This window comes from Triticum urartu, chromosome 6A (genome assembly GCF_056163025.1).
Source record: "Triticum urartu cultivar PI428250 chromosome 6A, HENAU_Tu73, whole genome shotgun sequence".
In the NCBI taxonomy this organism is placed as follows: domain Eukaryota; kingdom Viridiplantae; phylum Streptophyta; class Magnoliopsida; order Poales; family Poaceae; genus Triticum; species Triticum urartu.
In genome coordinates this window covers 575,605,162-575,616,497 of record NC_141878.1, presented here as the reverse complement: position 1 = coordinate 575,616,497, position 11,336 = coordinate 575,605,162, and positions in this window count along the sequence as shown.

The following is an 11,336-nucleotide window of genomic DNA, read 5'->3' as shown; positions in this document are numbered from 1 at the left end:
TGCCTGGAGGGGCGCGCCGCTTAATGAGGAACCCGACCCCGGGTCCCGTCGTCGACCCTGATCTCATTTGGTGGCGTTCGCGTGGGCCAGTTTCGGTGCGGAGGGAGCCGGCCCTGCCGAAGGTGGTACGTCGCCGTGTCAGGGAGGAGGACGAGCACGTCCATCGCTACATGGTTGCGTTAGAGGGCAGCAGGTTCTCCAATACCTGGCAGTTTCTTCAGGGATCTCACTTCAGCTATGATCCTGTGAGGGTTCCTTCTCTTTGGGTGTCCACCGCCCGCGCCGCAGGAACCGCGAGTGTCCTAGATTCTTCTGTAGTATTCGATCTTTATTAGCTACCTAGCCAGTGATGTACTCGATATATAATATTCAAGACGATGTATTCGAGATTATATATTATTCGAGACGATGTATTCGAGATTATATCTATTATTCGAGATGATGTATTCGAGATTATATCTATTATTCAAGACGATGTATTCGAGATTATATCTATTATTCGAGACGATGTATTCGAAATTATATCTATTATTCGAGACGATGTAATTTGAATACTAAATTGTTTTATATTTCTTTTGGCATAGTTAAATAAAAGCTATGGCGGACAATACCGACAGAGAGGGAGAACAGACCATGTTCGATATAATACGCGGGCCAGATGATGATCAGAATGAAGAAGATTATGACGGCTCCGAATTTCTAAACAACACCGGAGAGGGTGATATGATATTCAATCGCGACGACCGAATTGATGAAGTCATGAACTACGATTATGACAACACCGGAGAGGTATATATATTTATATAAGCAGGCATCTGGTGATCATCACATGTTTTAAATGAGTTGAAGATATATTAACGAATCGATCTTTCTTCTTTCAGCCATCCGGATCGAGCAAATCTTCAGGCAACAGGACGAAACGAGGCCCGAACAAAAAGTTGAAGGAGGGCTGAAGTATAATATCGAGGCAATCAAACCTAATGGCGAACCATTAGCGCCTAAGAAGATTGCGGACAAGTCCGTTCGTCAGTGCGGAGTTCTTGTGAAGGACCAACTCTCGATCTCCCTTCAAGAATGGAGAGAGCCAGCAAAGCCACGTCCAGATCTTACTTTTGTCGACGACAGGCAAAAAAGTCTGCTTTGGGATACTCTCATGGAACATTTCACCCTACCAGATCATTTCACAGAAGCAGATGTGCAGAAAGTCAAGGACGCTGCTCTTAGGAAGATGGCGGTTGCATTCAAGAACCACGAGAATCGTGAATGGGACAAATACGTCAAGGGAGGAAGGAAGACTCCAGTATTCGAGGGAACACTAGAGAATCAAAGTGCTCATTGGGACGATTTCGTGAAATTCAAGGATTCAGAATTATCTAAGGAACGGTCAAGAATAAACAAGGCCAATGCCGCAAAAAAGGATAAGTTCCATAAGCTGGGGCCAGGTGGCTATGCGGTGGGAATGCCTAAGTGGGATAAGTCTGAGAAAGAGATGCTGGATGCAAGTGTCACTCCAGAAACATTGAGCTGGCCCCCCAGGTGCAGGACTTGGTTCTATGCGCATGTGGGGGAGTTGGACCCGAAGACAGGCAAAGTTTCCAAGAAGGCATGTCTGGAAGGAGCCGAAGATAAGCTACTTGTTGCAATAGAAGAGGCTCGATCCGGGTTGTTCGAGCCCAACAGAGATAACGACGAGCTTACGCGTGCCCTGGGAAATCCTGAACACCCGGGAAGAACACGAGTCATGGGCGCTATTCCGTGGTATGAGGGGTTTTCGGACTGGAACGCCGACTACAGAACCCGTGCGAGAAAGAAGATTGCGGAGGAGAAGAAGAGGAAGATGGAGGAGGAGCAGAGGAAGCTCGACTATGAATGCCTTCAAGGCCTAGAATCAGCGCACGCGGACTTGGCAATCAAATTCCAGCGGCAGCAGGAGCAGATCGACTCACTTAGCCAGCAAAGGGGGTCTCAGCAGCTGCAGCAGCTAGCGGATGATCCAGCATTGGATACCACCGCCCCATCCATGCCGAGAAGCAGCGTGGGTTCCTCCCCGTTTGACGCAATGCTGGATAGATACCCCGTGGATGATATCGCGGAGAACACTAACTGCGAGCTACACTTCAAAATTAAGAACATATCCTTGAAGGTGGCGGACGGCGTTGCTTATACAAATTTCCCTGATGCAACCTTCCATTGCAACCCGATTCCAGCAGGCTATGCTCGTGTCGTGGTTGATGAGGTGGTGGACCAATATTCGAGGCTAGAGCTTGACATTCCTGGAGGTGACGAGGAGCACACACTCGGAGATGCCAAACATCGTATCATCCTATGGAGAAAGGATTGCATCATCTTTCGAAGGCCACCGACACCGCGTCACCCGACTCCTCGTCGAAGTCCGCCACCGAGTCAGCAGACTCCCGCTCCTCCAAGTCCACCAACGCGTGAGGCCACTCCTCCTCCTCCAAGTACGGCAAAGTGTCAGGCCACTCCTCCTCCAAGTCTGACACAGCGTCAGACGTCCACTCCTCCTCCAAGTCCGGCACAACCTCAGGCCACTGCAAGTCCGGCACAGCTTCAGGCCACTCCTCATCCAACTCAGCCCCGTCAGCCGTCTCCGCCGCCTCAGCAATCGCAGAAGAGACACCCCGCAGCTATGGTGCGTAGCGGTACGAGTCGAGGTCATAGTACAGGAAGTACAGGCGGAGGCAAGCGATATAAATATGGTCCAAACCTCACTACTCCTCTTCCTGAGAGGGCTTACGACAGGACCGAGGAGCAAACCAATGCCATAGTGCGGGCAGAAGTCGACGCCCATTTTGGACCGAAACCGCCACCGCCGCCAAGGGAGAAAGTGCCTGTGGAAGTAGTTGACCACTTCATTCGTATGTCCCAACCACCAGCTCCTAAGCCTGTTGACACAGACTATGAGCGCCACATCAGGAAGTTACATCGACAACATCTACAGAAGAAGGCGAGCTCGAGCTCGAGCAAACAACAAGCAACTGTCAAAAAAATGCGGGAAAACCGTTGCCCAGCTGGGAGAACAGGCGGCGCAATCGATCCCCCCGCTTGTTGTGCCGCGAACAACATGTGACAGTACGCGCGCCCAATATTATTGTGGGCAAACAGTTTACGTTCCCGAGGTGGGCGATGTGGTAATAACCCAGGAGCATATAATGCAGGCTGAAACTCTCAACATCACCGTTGGACAACTCCTCGAGATCGAGGACATGCCCGTGCTTACAGAGGAGGAAATAAAATGGAAATATGCCCGGGGCCAACCTTTGGTCAAGCCAGAAGAGGTCAAGAAGCTCCCAACGAGAATGTATGAATTGCATCAATGGTACATGGACATTATCAAGAGATCCGATCGAGAGTCCCTCATGGTGCAAGTCAAGAAGGATCATTACTACCATGAAAATGCTGTGACCGTTGAGTATTCTGAACTGTTTCAGTTATACAATCAAGACGCACTCGACAAATCTATCGTCAGTTGCTATTGTCTGTAAGTGACTTCTTTCTGTAATTTAAGTCTCAAGCTAGTTGTAGTGATCCTTTTGATTAATCATTACCTGTAATTATCCTCACTATATTCTTTTCTGTGGTATTATGCAGGATGAAGATGTATGAAATGAGAAAAGGTGGACGCTATGGCATTGGGTTCATTGACCCAAACACCGTTAATGAATACACATGGAAAATAAACAAGCATTATGAAAAGCAGGTAGAGGACAGCATGCTAGAGTTCTTGAAGCGCCTCAAATACAATGAAAATATACTACTTCCTTACAACTGCAGTGAGTCACACTTTCTTGTGCTACAAATTCTCTGTTTTTTCCTACTAGCTAGCTACATGTTTTTGCTTACATATGCCCGCTTAATTAAGACATGCAAACGTGTGTGCATGCAGATTTCACTGGATCTTGTGTATCATTAAAGTTGACGCTGGAATAGTTCAAATACTGGACTCACTACTCAAAGCAAATAGTGACTATAACATCTTGTTTGGGATAGTCAACAGGTAATTTCAATCATTATTAACTATATATCTCGGCCTATTTAGTTCGTCATTTCATGATATGAACTATTTAATAACCCCTTTATTCATTTTCTTTGTCGGCGGGCAGGGCTTGGGCAAGGTTCATCAGCGTCACGGAAGGCGAATGGAAACGACAGCTGAAATGGTTTTGACCCAAGGTAAGTAATTAAGTAGTACTAGCTAGCTAGCTAGCTGCCATATCTTTAACTATCATGCTTGATTAATTATTATCTGATCAAATTAAATTCCATTCTCGTAATAAAGGCCCTGAAGCATGCGCAGGGGACTGATCTATGTGCATTCTGCGTTTGCGAGAACTTTCGCATGATGGCGTCCGAAAGGAGCAGATCTCAAAGACAGGAATGTGTACGCTTGTCAGAACACTATTCACAATTTTTACACCATTATCGATATCTAGTCACACAACTAATACACATGCATATTGATCTCCTTCTTAACAGTTCAAAGAGGTGCGGGACAAGCTCCTAGAAACGGAGCGCGTAGAAGCACTTCAAGAGGAAATAACGGGATTTTTGCTCGACCAGGTCATAAATTCGAAGGGAGAATACTATTACCCGCTACCGCCCCCATCGACCAGGTCATGAACCACTTCCAATTGTCATTGTGCTCCGAAGGCACCAATTAGGCTAATGCCACTGGCTCCGAAGGCAACATGCATATGTAGGAGAAATTGTATATAGCTATACATGTGTGTATGTGTGAATTAATATGGTGGTTTGTGAGACATTGATGATATATATATATGATTGGTTCTACTAAAAATTCTATATATATAACGTGTACAATGTGTAGTATCGTAAAATACCAGCAAACGAAAAAGAATTAAAATGGAAAACACAAAATTAAATGAAAAAGAAATCATAAAATCAAAAACCCCCCAAACATTTTAGTACCGGTTGGTGTTACCAACCGGTACTAAAGGGCTCCCGGCCCCGGAGCTGGCTTGTGCCACGTGGTTGCCCTTTAGCACCGGTTCGTGCTGAACCGGTACTAAGGGGGGGAAGGCCTTTAGTGACCACACTTTAGTGCCGGTTATGGAACCGACACTAAAAGGCCTTACGAACCGGTGCTATTGCCCGGTTCTGCACTAGTGGCTGGACCCGCACATCCCCGACGACATGAAGGAGTCCTGGCACGTCCTGCAACTGGTACGCATCCATCATGCATCCTGCTTGAGCTTGGAGCAGAAGCATGTACCGAACCATGAACATACGTATGCTGCTACTTCTGTTGCACGCAGGAAGATGAGATCTACGATGCGACCTTGAACCAAACAAACGTTGGAGCCAACAACAATAAGTTCTTCATCATCCAAGCCTTAGATTTGTTTTCTCCTCCTGCCTGCAACTCCATGCATGTTTTTATTTTTGCTTCCTCTTGTTTTCTTTGAAAATGTCCTCCGAGTTTCAATTTTTAAGCTATATGTTCTTTAGTTTAACAGGGGCACAAGTCCACTACGCACGTGCACAAATTTGAGTTTATATGAATTTATGTACTTTCTTGATATGTTGGATCGCATTCGGGTTTATATGAATTTGATCCACAAGAATGTCATCCTTTCTTGGACACTACACTACTCTTTGCTATCATGTTTGTGAAGCTGTTTTTGCATGCTGTCATGTAATTCAGTGCTATCTTTTTGAAACATACCTACATCGAGTTAATGTACCTTCCCCAACTCAGCTTCCTGTGCTCGGTTTACGATTGGTCGCCAATTCTTAATATACTAAATCTGGCCAGGTTTGATTTACCTGCTTTTTTTGACTTTTTTCAATCAGTAAAAAACCTGACCAATGGGGTGATGACACATTAATTAGTGGGGGATCTGGGCATGTAGACATTGGGGTGGATCTAGCGATTCAGTAGGAGTATACAACATTCTCTTTGCTGTGTCAGTTTGTACATGTTTGATTTGACCACGTCTCTTGGTTGGAAAAAATCTGCATGCCCAGCTCTTGTGATTTGCGTGGCTTTTGTTGGCATGTGCTTGTTCTCCTACGTACGTGTCCATCTTCTAATTTTGACAGTGTAATTTGTGTGGTATTCGTGTGTGTCGCTCCTCCCCATCGCTTTACTTTCCAACTCTCGATTCCCAATGCAGCGCCGCCTTGCCGCCCTCGATGGAGCCCTCTTGAAGGCCTGGGAAGAAGGTTCCCGTCAGATCCTCCACCGCCTTTATACACCTGTAAAAAGCCCCCTGCCTTCGATCAAGGGCATTCGGCGCGCCTCCATTGATGCAGCTGCATCTCGATCTTTCTCAATTCTCCACCAGTTCCACCAGCAACAATTTGCCGAGAGCGACAGCGGGATGGGCAGGGTGCAGGCCAAGCAGCAAGAGTTCGGTGGCGGCATGTACGTACTGGTCGTGTCGTCCAGCCAGGCGCGCTCGAACGCGGAGACGATGGCGCCGTGGTGCTCGGCGGTGTTGACGGCGAGGCAACACGTAAGAAGCTCCTCGAGGACCCGTGACGACGCCCGGACGTTGTCCTTGTCGTCCTTCGCCGCGATTATCTCTGCCATGCTTTCCAGAATTGTCCTCCTCTCGGTCCGCCGATCGACTCCATCACCACCAGGCCGCTCTCCCGCAGCCAGCGACGCCGCCTCTGTAGCATGGTGGTCGCCATCGGAGGCTGCTCCTACGCTGTCCTTCTTCCCTTTAGCCCCGGACGGCGGCGCGGGCGCCCAGTAGAAGCGGCCGCCGCAGCCGGGCCACATGGCCGCCAGCCGCCGCTCCTCCCGCCCTCCCTCGCCGGACGGACCTAGGCGGCGAATCGAGGCTGCGGCGGGTGGGGGAGGGAGGGAGGGTTTGCGCTGCTGTCTCGCTCGGAAGGGGGACTAGCGGAGACGGGGATAGGAAGGACTGGAGGAAGGAGATGGAGGAGAGATAATCTCTGTCGTCGCCGTCACGTCCTGGCCGTCAACGACGCGCTGCCGCTGCTCGAGGCCTCCTTCTCCCCATCGACCTTCTTTGCGGCGCCGGTCGGGGCCTGGACGCTTGGTATGGATCGGCCGTAGCTTCAGCCCATGGAGCCGGTCGGCTGCGGCCCTAGGCTTCGATGGCGGGGTGGATTCCGAGCGCGGGCCACAGTGGTGGCTGGCTTCGTGGTCGTGGAAGCTACGACCTCCACCTTCAGCCGGCGATGGAAGATGCAAGCACATGCGCCCTAGCGCGCGAGGCAGCCTACCATGGTGCCGTGGACGGCGTCCTCCTTGGTCCTCGCCTCCTCGGTCGGTTAATCGGCCAAGCTCATCATTGATACATGTGAGGCTACGTCCAGTCTCCAGTGTTGCCGCCCTGAGGAGCTGCAGTGCAGGCCCCCTCAGGCGCGAACGTCCACGGCGGATGAAACCAGCTGGAAAGACGGCGGTGGTTTGTGGGACGAATCCGATGGCGAGTGGGCGATGTGCGCCAGCGCGGCGGCAGCGATTTTAGGGAGGGAGGTTGGGAAGGTACTTTCGGAGGACGTGCCGTGGATGGCGCGGCTCGCCGTCGTCGCCTGCATGGTGGAGGAGCTCCCGATGTGCTTCGCTATGAGTATGACCATCGCCTCCGAGCGCGCGGTGCACGCGTTAGCTGGGCGACTACTTTGGCGTGGCTATCTACATCATCACCAGCACGCAAGTGTGCGGGGCCCGTGACATGGCAGATGCCAGCCTCCTCGCGGTGGCTACGGCAACGGCAACGGGATTGGTGGTGAACGCCTCCCTGCCCAACGCCGACCGCCTCGCCCCCGACCTGCGTTCCATCGCCGCAAGAACGTCAACCGCTGGTGGAACAAGGTCTTCCAGCTGGAGGCCTGGGCGTACGTTAAGAACCTGCAGCGCCCGCCGAAGTCCGACGCGGCGCAGAACCACCACCAGTCGCGGTCCGGCGAGCAACAGCAACGACTACCAGCGCGGCCAGTACACCGACACGAGAGACGGCAGCAACAACAACTACCAGCGCAACCAGTCCGGCGAGGAGCATGACGGCAGCAAGCACAGCGACGACCAACGGAGCTGGTCGGGCAACGTGCGGTACTGATTGATGACGAGTGAGAGCTTGGAACTGAGAACGCACTGATGGGCGCATGTTGTGTGCTTCTTTTGTGGCTGCAGGGGTTTAGAAGTGCGAGTCCGCAGCCTGCATGTGTGATGGCATGTGTAATTATCCTAATTACTGGTATATATGCTGCGTAAGTTTCCTCTGTGCATTGAGCGGTTATTGTTTTGTGCATGCATGGAGTGCAGACGGTTGTTCTTGCTCCTTTCGTCATTTAATTCGCTCTTTCTCGACCTCGAATGGATTCTCTGCTAGACAAGATTCTGTTGATAACTCAAATAGCTGCTAATTACTACTCCCTTTGTCCGGAAATACTTGTCGTAGAAATTGATGAAAATGAATGCATCTAAAACAAAAATATATCTAGATACATCCATCTTCTCGATAAGTATTTCCGGACGGAGGGAGTAATTAGTAACTTGGACCCATCCTTTTTGGGCTTCCTATTCGGCGAGTAGGCATAGGTAGGCATCCCTTTGCAGCATCCTTCCTGGCTCCATGCTTAACTATCTTGTATGTTCAGTAACAACACTCACTCTTGCAAGGTCAGTTCAAATCGAAAGGTCAGCAAGGCTCCAGTCTCAATTTATCGAAATTTAGCTATATATATTCAATTAGTTGGATATATGTAGTAAATGCTCAGATATATGTGTGTACGTTTTTCTTCTATCTATTGTTTGACATGATTTAGTATTTCTAAGCTGGGAATTAAACAGGTGTCACGGGTTTTAGCCAAGATCTAATATGTCGGAATTATGATTTTTTGGTTAGTCAGCAATCACAAGATTTTGAACATGGCATGTAGGAATGTGCCACCGCCAATGCAGAATTTCAGCATAACAAATGGACACGGATATTTCTACTATTCAATTTCAACTGATGATCTATGAGAAGAAAACCAGCCGAGTAGCAATTATTAAGAGTGTATTTTCATGACAACAACTGATTGAACTTTTTCTATCAGACAAGGTTACGTTTTATAGATACCGACACCAGAAAAGAAGCCATGCTTTCCATATTTTTTATACTGTATTTTGGCATCAAACGTAACATATCCATGCTTAACAATGAATCTAATACTTCTCTTGATTTGCCTGCATTCCTTCCAGCCAGCAATGTCCTCCCCTCTGCGTATTCCTTCAACTAGGCTTGGGCTATCCAAACCTGAAAAGTTCAATGAAGAGTCGAGGTACATGTAGATTACCATTATGTACCCGATATGGTGGGGTTAAGTGCATCAATCTGGCCGATGCTGTTATCCTCGACCGTCGGTCGCCGACTCTACCGCGAACCCCTACGCCGCCCCAAACACGCCCATGGCCCTCCCCGTTGGCTACGACTTCTCACGGTTTGGGCAGGGCAGCGGAGACTACGACGGGAGGGTTAGAGATGGCGGTGGCGGTTGAGAGGCTAAATCAATGTCTCGTTGCTCAATCCATCTATTTTTTTTTCCACGCTGGTTGCTTCCGCTCTCGTGGTAGAGGAAGCGGGAAAGGGAGGGATGGGCTGGGCCGGGCATGCCTTAGAATGTATCTGTGCCGAAAATCCTACACTTACGGATAGAAAGACACGGAGGGAATGCACGGGATTACGTGTCCCGACTAATTTACCTCCCCTTCCCCCTGTTTTCAACTGTGGACCCCTCTGATTTCCAATGAAATGTCGCCAGGTCAGCCCGTAGGTTGTCATCCGTGAATTTGTGTCAGTAAGTCTAGCAAAACTCTATCTGTGCAGATTATAATGTTTCCATCAATGACCATAATTACTATGCTCTTGAAGTTACAAAGGAAAGACTATTCACAGCCAGAGAAAACGCACAAGCAAAGCAATGGCTATCAATATGGCCCGTCAGCAAGTAGCTACACAGCAAAACGAGTTTACAAGACAAACACTGATTCTAGCAGAAATGTGCAACAACTTTTTTGATATATTGTCACTCTGTATGTACCCTCAGCGCCCAGACAGCGATGATCCTATCATCACGTACACAGGCGCGTATCCTCGTGTTGGACGTGTGTAAGAATTTACAGAAGCTCTATACCACTTCATCACCGGCACCAATCCTGCAGGTGGATACACCAGGATGATCTAATCCATCACAGACTGCTTCTAGCTTACTTATATGTAACGCCCTCGATGCGGCTATATCTCCCACATGTCGAAGCACGACTTAGAGGCATAACCGCATTGAAAGCAATGTCGCAAGTGAGGTAATCTTCACACAACCCATGTGATACAATAGGGGGAAAAGATACATAGTTGGCTTACAATCGCCACTTCACACAATTACATGAATAAAGCATTACATCATCCAGATACAATCAAGGTCCGACTACGGAACCAAAATAAAAGAATAACCCCAAATGCGACAAGGTCCCAGATCGACCCCAACTGGGCTCCACTACTGATCAACTAGAACGAAACAACACAAAGGACAAGATCTTCATCGAGCTCCTCCTGAGCTTGGTTGCGTCATCTGCACGGTCTCATCGGCACCTGCAAGCTGGTTTTGGAAGTATCTATGAGCCACGTGGACTCAGCAATCTCGCACCCTCGCGATCAAGACTATTTAAGCTTATGGGTAAGGTAAAGGTATGAGGTGGTGCTGCAGCAAGCGACTAGCATATATGGTGGCTAACATACGCAAATGAGAGCGAGAAGAGAAGGCAAAGCACGGTCGATAAAAGTATGATCAAGAAGTGATCCTATAGCAACCTACGTCAAGCATAACTCCAACAACCGTGTTCACTTCCCGGACTCCGCCGGAAAGAGACCATCACGATTACACACGCTGTTGATATATTTTAATTAAGGTCAACTTCAGGTTTTCTACAACCGGACGTTAACAAATTCCCATCTGCCCATAACCGCGGGCACGACTTTCGAAAGTTCAAATCCCTGCAGGGGTGTCCCAACTTAGCCCATCACAAGCTCTCACGGTCAACGAAGGAATAGACCTTCTAGCGGGAAGACCCGATCAGACTCGGAATCCCGGTTACAAGACATTTCGACAGGGTAAAACTGAACCAGCAACACCGCCCGAATGTGCCGACAAATCCCGATAGGAGCTGCACATATCTCTTTCTCAGGGCACACTCAGATTGTCTTAGGTACGGGTAGGCCAGCCCAGAGTTGCCCCTGGTGGCCACCGGCAGCTGACAGGTGGACCAACACTCAGAGGAGCACGCGACCCCCAAGGGAAAAGAAAAGGCTAGGCGGCGAATGGTAAAACCAATG